Source organism: Osmia bicornis, chromosome 1 (genome assembly GCF_907164935.1).
Source record: "Osmia bicornis bicornis chromosome 1, iOsmBic2.1, whole genome shotgun sequence".
NCBI lineage: Eukaryota > Metazoa > Arthropoda > Insecta > Hymenoptera > Megachilidae > Osmia > Osmia bicornis.
The window spans coordinates 4,449,378-4,457,608 of NC_060216.1; the positions used below are offsets into that span (position 1 = coordinate 4,449,378).

An 8,231-nucleotide genomic window follows, 5' to 3' on the forward strand; every position below is an offset into this window, starting at 1 on the left:
ATTAGATTAGAGCCAGGTGTACATATTATAAGATACATAGATGACATTGCCTTAATTATAATCGACAAATACGTTGAAGACATACTCATTGAAACGGAACTAGCGTTACGAAATGTGACTACAGGGCTTAATACAGGCCTGTCCAGTTAGTGCCCTGAAGGTTCGAGGCGCTACAGTGCAGTGTGTCACGAGATAAGCCTGGCGGCAATGGTGACAGACATGATATCCTACCCGTGTATCCACTTCGAAATTTCTTTCTTCTCTTCTATTACTTTCTCTCTTCAACTGAACACAAGTGGAGAGCTTCCCGAAAACATAAGTCTTAAACTTCGTACTCACTAGAGCATTCGTGCGCCAAAAACGTTCGTTCGGGCAAAAATGCTTAAGTGAGTACTATCCGTTAATGTGTTCGCAAAGGTCCCGACGGTTGTCGGTCCATGCTCAAGAGAAGGACAAAATTTCACCCGAACGAACGTTCGTGCGCCGAAAGCATTCGTTCGGGCAAAAATGCTCAAATGAGTACGAAGCTTTATACCATTAAACTTGTACTCGTTCTAATTAACGCCTGCTTAGGGCCTACGTGCCCGTACGCCATCATACGCAGTGTAAATAACACTCCGTGTTCAACACGCCGCGCCGTACTCCTAACTTCGGGTTATACAGGGTGATCCTCTCGCTACGCCATTTCTGTCATTGCTTACTTGACCCCTGCAGCGAAGATGGCTGTGTGCGTGAAAATGTGAGTAATGAGCAGAAGGGTCCCATTTAAACGCTGCGGAAAACAGAATATTTTCTTAACACATTTTCACGCACACAGCCGTCTTCGCTGCAGGGATTACCTCCGTCGAGTTCTACATTCTATTGTGGCGGCATTTCCTTTCGGGTAGCGTAGCGAAAGGATCACCCTGTATCTTGTAGTACGACAAGGCCCCGAGTCATGAAAGACTGTCACAGGTCTACCCTCAGGGCGAATCTTTGAACAGGTCTGCAAATAGCATTTGCCAATAGTTTGGGTAACCATGATCTCCCTAGAAGACTGCTCAATGCATTGGTCCTTTAAAAGAAATATTGGTGAACTTGTAGAAAAGCTACTCTCCCTCCGATATCCATGATTTTTAAATATGTTGTAAAATTCGTAATTTTAAGCAACTTTTTTACTCTAAGCTATACAAGGTGTCTCAGAAAGAGTGTAAGCTGCTTAAAGGATTGATTCTGAACAATAGTTTCCTGTGCAAAAATGTTTAAAGCTTCGTTTTTGAATTATTAAGTAAAAACACTTACCAATCCGAGCGCGCATAGCGCACGGGCTCAGGGACGGCAGCGTCGCCTATGAAAACCAGACGTGGCCCAAGTCGCAAACAAACAACTCGGCACCCCGTTAGTATGCATGAGTCGTTGAAAAAATAAACAAATTGAACTGATTGAACATTTTTATTCTTTGCTTAAAATGAATACAGAACCTAATCTCTTACCACTTGTCATAAAAATGTAAAAAAAGAAATTCTAAGAAACAAATAAAAATGATTGAAATGGAATGATTAATAAGTGTTTGAATTGGAGGATACGTTAATGATGAAAAGTTTGTGAAAAAATTGAAAAGTAACTCACCCATTCGTCCCTAAATTAATCTGCCATTGGGTCACTGTGTCGGTCCCAACCACTCGACGGGGAAATACGTGTGGCAGAACAGCTAATTTAAAGGTCGGGTCAATGAACTTGCCTAAGTCGTTCGGGATTTAGGTCAAGTCCGGTTTTCGTAGCCGACACTGGCACACCTAAGCCCGCGCGCTATGCGCGCTCGGATTGGTCAGTGTTTTTCCTTAATAATTCAAAAACGAAGTTTTAAATAACATTTTCGGAAAGGAAAATCTTTCTGGGACACCCTGTACGTCGGATTCGATTGGTTTGCGAGATATTCGCGAAAACTGAGTACTACTACATTGAATTTCGCCTGTACGTATACGTCCGCAGCTGTGCTGCGTCGGCAGGCGATCGTCCCTTTTTTTTAACCGACGTCGAAAAGGAGGAGGTTACTCAATTCGATCAGTATGTATTTTTTTTTTTTTTTGTGTGTTCACCGATTACTCCGAGATGGATGTACCAATCGGAACGAAACCTTTTACATCTTGTAGGGTATGTCTTCCGGTTGGTCCCATTGAAAAAAAATTTTCATTTTTTCATTATTATTGCAAAATACAGGAAGTTTTTAATGTCAAAATTGGACGATTTCAATGACCTTTTAATATGTTGTCGGGGATATGATTCTGAACAACTTTTTCATTATGCATAATTAACGGAAAGCTTTAGTTTCCGAGATATTCGTAAAAACTATTGTTACTACTACATTGAATTTTACGTATGCCTACGTGTCTCTACCGGTGTATGAGTCAGCATGCAGTCGCCGATTCTCTACTGTTTCTTGTATATGTACACGTATACTCTCCAAGGCATGATTGCGATGAAACCTTTCACATTTCCGTGATATCTCACTTGCAAAAATTTATGCAATTTGTTATTGTTAATAACTATTATTATAACTTGTATGGAACTTGTTATCGTTAAAAACTATCGTTATTGCAATTAACCAATAAGAACGGTAAACCACCTTACGGCATCCTATAAATACTGCTCGTTCCACTAAAAAGTGTGAAATAAAATAATTTTTAACAAAAAATACAACCGACTTCGAAATGCACTAAAAAGTATGAAATAATTTCTACTTCATTTATACAAATACCCAACAGCTATTAATAAAACCTATTTACTCGTTAAATAGTATACTAAATACATTTCAACCTTTTTGGAGGCGGCGCAAAATTAAAAACTTTTCTTATACTAGGAAGATTCAGGCGTCGACAACCTATCAAATCATTATTGACAGCATCGTATATTCGGGTATTTTTAATTTTACGCCGCCTCCGAAAAGGTTGAAATGTATTTAGTATACTATTTAACGAGTAAATAGGTTTTATTAATAGCTGTTGGGTATTTGTATAAATGAAGTAGAAATTATTTCATACTTTGTAGTGCATTTCGAAGTCGGTTGTATTTTTTGTTAAAAATTATTTTATTTACTGTTTCTGTCAATAGCACTACATGACCCGGCTTCCGTTTATATAACGGATGAGCTTAAAATGAAAATTCAATAATTTTAACATTGGACTTGCGTGGCCGGCCGCCTAAAGGCGGTCAGAATATTAATATAACCTAACCTAACCTAACCTAATCTCGTATAAGTAACGGAAAACATTATACATATTCCATCAACGTTAGTATTAATCATTGTGCACCATGATTGTTTGCCGTTCGTATTAGGATTGTTGTCAATTTGCGAAATAACGTTGGCGGTATTTTATCTTTTCTGTTATTTATATGTCTAGGTTAGGGTAGGTTAGGTTATAATAATATTCCGGCTGCCTTTAAATGGCCAGCCACGCGAGTCAGATGTTATAATTTGTTTTTTCAGTTCACCCGTTGCACAGTGCGGTATTTGCCCGATCTAGCTGGCCAAAATTATTTCTACTATTTAATGAGTTCGAAACATAATATCGTACCAATTTATGGTAAAAGTTAAAGAATGCAAAGATGAAAAATCATTATAATGTTTTTTTTTTAACAATTTAATTGTTTTTTTTTATCAATGTGATAAAAGTAAGTAGAACTACAAATGAATGCATATACAATAATATAAACTAAATATAATTTTAAATACACATATTTATAAATTATCTGAAGATATTTCAGTTTCTTCGCTCTCATTATCGCTAGTGTACACTGAGTTGCATTGAACTTGTCGCAGTGAAGTTGGCTACAAATCGGCTCACCAACGCTGCGTGAATGCGTTAGTGAATTTGTAGCCAACTTCACTGCGACAAGTTCAATGCAACTCAGTGTACATTGAACTGGTTGCAGCATTTCTATAGTTTCCGGCGTAAATGGTTTAGTTTTTTTTATTATTTTTGGGCGCATGTTCGTTACAAGAGGATCGGAGGTAAGTAATAATCTATTGAGTACGTCCATGTTGTATGCTTCTTTTGAAAATTTTCAAGCATTAAACTGCCGATATAACCGGAAATACTTGTTTCTTGCCTCAGTAGCCTTTTCTGATAACTGTCCAATGGGCAGCAAAGCGTTTTTTATTAAAATGGCATCATGGATTAATATTTTATGAATTGTAGGTGTCATTGGATACTATGAGTATAATGCAACGTACAGATTTGCTGTATCATTAGCATACGTATTAAATTTTTTGATATTTAAATCGTGGCCACTAGATATTACCTTTAAAATTACTTTAAAACGGATAATAATTTCTTCATTTAATCCAGTTATTTCAGCAGCTAGTTGTGGGTCCATAAAGAATCTTCGACTAATGTTGCCATCATTTGTATTGCCGAAACCTGGTTTCGGTACATCGACAATCAGACCCATTTTATTTTTAAATTCATTCCGAATTAATAATTTTCTTTGTAGTATGTACAAATTTTTTTTCACTTTCCAATTGTACCTGCCATTTTTTAATTAGATTTTTTAAGTTAGATTATTAAATTCTCTTGATGTTGCACCACAAATGTAACACTTCATTGTTGACGAGAGCCCCGTCCAGACTGACAGACATTGTCCGCAGACAGTCTACATACCATGTCCGGCAACATCACTCGACTTTTCGCGGACAACGTATGTAGACTGTCTGCCGACGATGTCGTGTGTCTACATCAAATCAGTATGTTTTGCTATGTCTCTGAGCGAGGTTGCTCTCGCGGTTTATGGGGCATATCTGTTTTTTAATATTCGGAAAAAGAAACAGAAAGCTACTAAGCGATTGTGTAGGCGTAGCTTTTTAGAAGGATACAGATATGGATATGATCGGTTAACCTTTACTAAAAGGTGGGACGCAAATCCGGATGGGTCATATGTCATTGGAAAGCCCTTGACGAAAGGAACACAATGGTGTGGGTGGGAGGTCTTAAATATGTGACCTTGACCCGGTAGAGGTCAAATATATATATTGAGTTTACTCAAAAGCTCGACCTTAAATCCGGATGGGTCATATGTCATTGGAAAGCCCTTGACGGGAGGAACACAATGGTGTGGGTAGGACGTCTTAAATATGTGACCTTGATCCGCTAGAGGTCAAAAACTAAAATGCCCCAAAACATATAAATTCATAAACTTTTTTTTTCTTATTTAACGAAGAGAAATCTTCGAAAAAGACACCCTAACCCAACCTAATCCTAACCTTACCTAAATATAGCGGTGACGGTGCTGAATCTGCTGTGGTTTGCACGTTACACAGCAACATTCGCTTTTTTATCATAATCCAGCGTCAGGAGCGGGTCTACCTGGACGAAAACCTGTCGCACAACAAAATTAACATAATTTTAGTTTTTGACCTCTAGCGGGTCAAGGTCACATATTTAAGACCTACCACCCACACCATTGTGTTCCTCTCGTCAAGGGCTTTCCAATGACATATGACCCATCCGGGTTTAACGTCGAGCTTTTGAGTAAACTCAATATATATATTTGACCTCTACCGGGTCAAGGTCACATATTTAAGACCTCCCACCCACACCATTGTGTTCCTTTCGTCAAGGGCTTTCCAATGATATATGACGCATCCGAATTTGCGTCCCACCTTTTGGTAAAGTCCAACCATATGATCTCCTTAAAGAAATAAATCTAGACAATAGCTCTGGTTTTAGAAATTTTGTACGGATGTCTAAAAGTGATTTTGAAATTCTATTACAAAAAATTGGTCCAGTAATCGGATAAAAAGATACCAACTTCCGTGCAGCAATTCCTGCTTCTATAAGATTAGCCGTAACACTGACAATGAGACATTTAGCTACAGGGGATTCATTTGCTAGTTTAATGTATACGTTCAAAATATTCAAACAATTAATTTCAAAAATCGTACCTGAAGTATGTGAAGCTCTTATTTGTACTTTAAAGAATTTCGTTAAGGTAAGTAAAATTTCATTATTTTGTTAAAAATTTAATATTTATTTAAGAAAAATTAAAACTCAATGAATCATTATTATAATACATTCAGAAAAGCTGCATCTTCGGTATTCGTTGTTGATGGCATTGCTGTTGAACCCGCTTGGCATTCATAAGCCCTCATAATTATATTGAAGCATATTTGGTCAATATGGTGCTGAGCAATGGCAATTTCTTTTTTACTTCTGTCACTACTCCGAAGTTTGGCTGCAATATGCTCTCCGTAGATGGAGAAATCATCTTTTTTAGCTGCAGTATCAGTTAATGCTTTTAAACAATTTATAGCTGCAGCTTCATTTTCGTCCTCTTTTCTCGTTCTTTTTCTTGTACTGTTTCGCGGCATTGTATAGTTTGCAGATAAAGCAGTAATATTGATATTCCGACAATAGTACGAACTTTACCATCGACAGCAATAAACTCTTTGAAATTCACAACCTATTTTTTGCTCTGGTAGTTTCACCCTGTAAGGATTCAAATTCCTAACAGCTAACAATTATTACACCAATTTAGAAGCACGATCAGTCATATAACCATGTTTCTTAAACTTCCCCTAAGCTGGCCGGAATGGTAATTTGTCACGTACATATTAAAGAAATTACCACCCGAAGCTTAGAAAGTTCCGAAGCAGAAAACAGAACGTCTAAGGGACAAAGCCCTGTAAACTCAGAACATTTATTTGGCATGCACATTGTCCACAAATGCTCGCAACGAGCAGTTTACAATCTTTTACGAGGTTTTACCATTCACTGTACTTTAATTCGAACTTCCTCTTCCGTGTCTTAAACGGACCCCCTGCGATGCATGTGTTTGAGCAGTCAAAGAATTTGTATGCCGACATACACAATATTCCTAGCCACGTTTTTGGTGAACACGCAGATTGTTCAAAACTACAATACTTCTGTATCACGTCATTTTTTTTATTTCTATTCCGATAATCACAACTTGATACATTCCGTAAGCATTCATTTGAATGAATATCTTCAATAAATGATAAAACTTTGTCATTTGACCTGTTACGAGCCGGAGGGGGCGGCTGCGTAGCCGGGGCTTAATTTAGGTAAATGGTAATTGTTAATGGCTTGACCAGTGTTGTTATTAACACTGGGAGCCTAAGGAAGTAGACGTGGAGACGAACCTACGTATGGCTAACGTAGGGAGCTCCAGGAGGTTGGCTATGGTGGACGAACCTACGTATGGCTAACGTAGGGAGCCACAGGAAGCGTTAGTATTAGGTCTCGTAACTTGATTGATGTACCTCGAGCGGTAAAGGTACACCTTAGTGGGTTTCTGGACAGTAAATATAATTGTACAATAGTATGTAAATTAAACTAGTATGAGTTTATTCTCTATTCCGGACCTTACAATTGTTGTGTGTAATTGTCGCGGTATTCAATGAATTGAACTCTAGGTTGCACGTTTGAAATGAGTTGAATAAATAAAGTTTAGTTTCGATTCCGCGAAGCAAGAATCTAATCCTTCTCGGTTTTCACGAACACGAGCAAACGGGGGCGGATTACAACGATTATAATAATGCTTAACAGCCGACAACGTACTGTATAGTTACTGTGAGTGCTTGAAAGGGACTTGAATACCCGATCTCGCAGAGTTTCCTCGTTGCAGAGATTATCCGAAAAAGAACGTACTGACGTGTATCGAACTGATTCTAGACTTCAACTAGACCCGAGGTGCCCTTGTCGCCACCCTTTTTATACTCAAAAACTAGGGTAAAAAGGGTGGTGGGGACTGACTACGTGACCCGTAGGACCGCGCCCTTGCTTTGCGTTGGTCTCGAATTTTCTAGAAGACGGTTGGTGTCGGGTGCACACATCCGACTCCATATAAGGAAATTTCTTGAGAAGGGTTTGTAACACCATATAAGGAAATTTCCAAGACGGATACGTAACAGACCACATATTAAATAATAATGGAAAATAAATAATATACACAGATTAAAAATAATTAATGAAATAATATACACAGATTAAAAATAATATGAAATACTGAAAAATATTGAACACGAATTTAATTGAATACGAAATGAACACGAATGAACTGTTTCTGCAAATTTATTTATTATTTGTCTGCAGATATTGTCTGTTGTTTTCCCTGGAAACGGAAAACAAAATACTTACCCGTGGACTGTCCGCGGATTGTTTACAAATTGCATTTGTCTTTTAACATTCGTGAATTGTCCGCAGACAGTGTTCGAAGACTGTATGCGGACACAT

General features: G+C 37.9%; 1 protein-coding gene across 2 annotated transcripts in view; it reads left to right on the plus strand.

Moving 5' to 3' along the window:
- LOC114881243 (MICAL-like protein 1) overlaps nt 1-8,231 on the plus strand; it is a 181,146-nt gene that overhangs the window by 42,993 nt on the left and 129,922 nt on the right. The gene's annotated exons all lie outside the window — the stretch shown is intronic.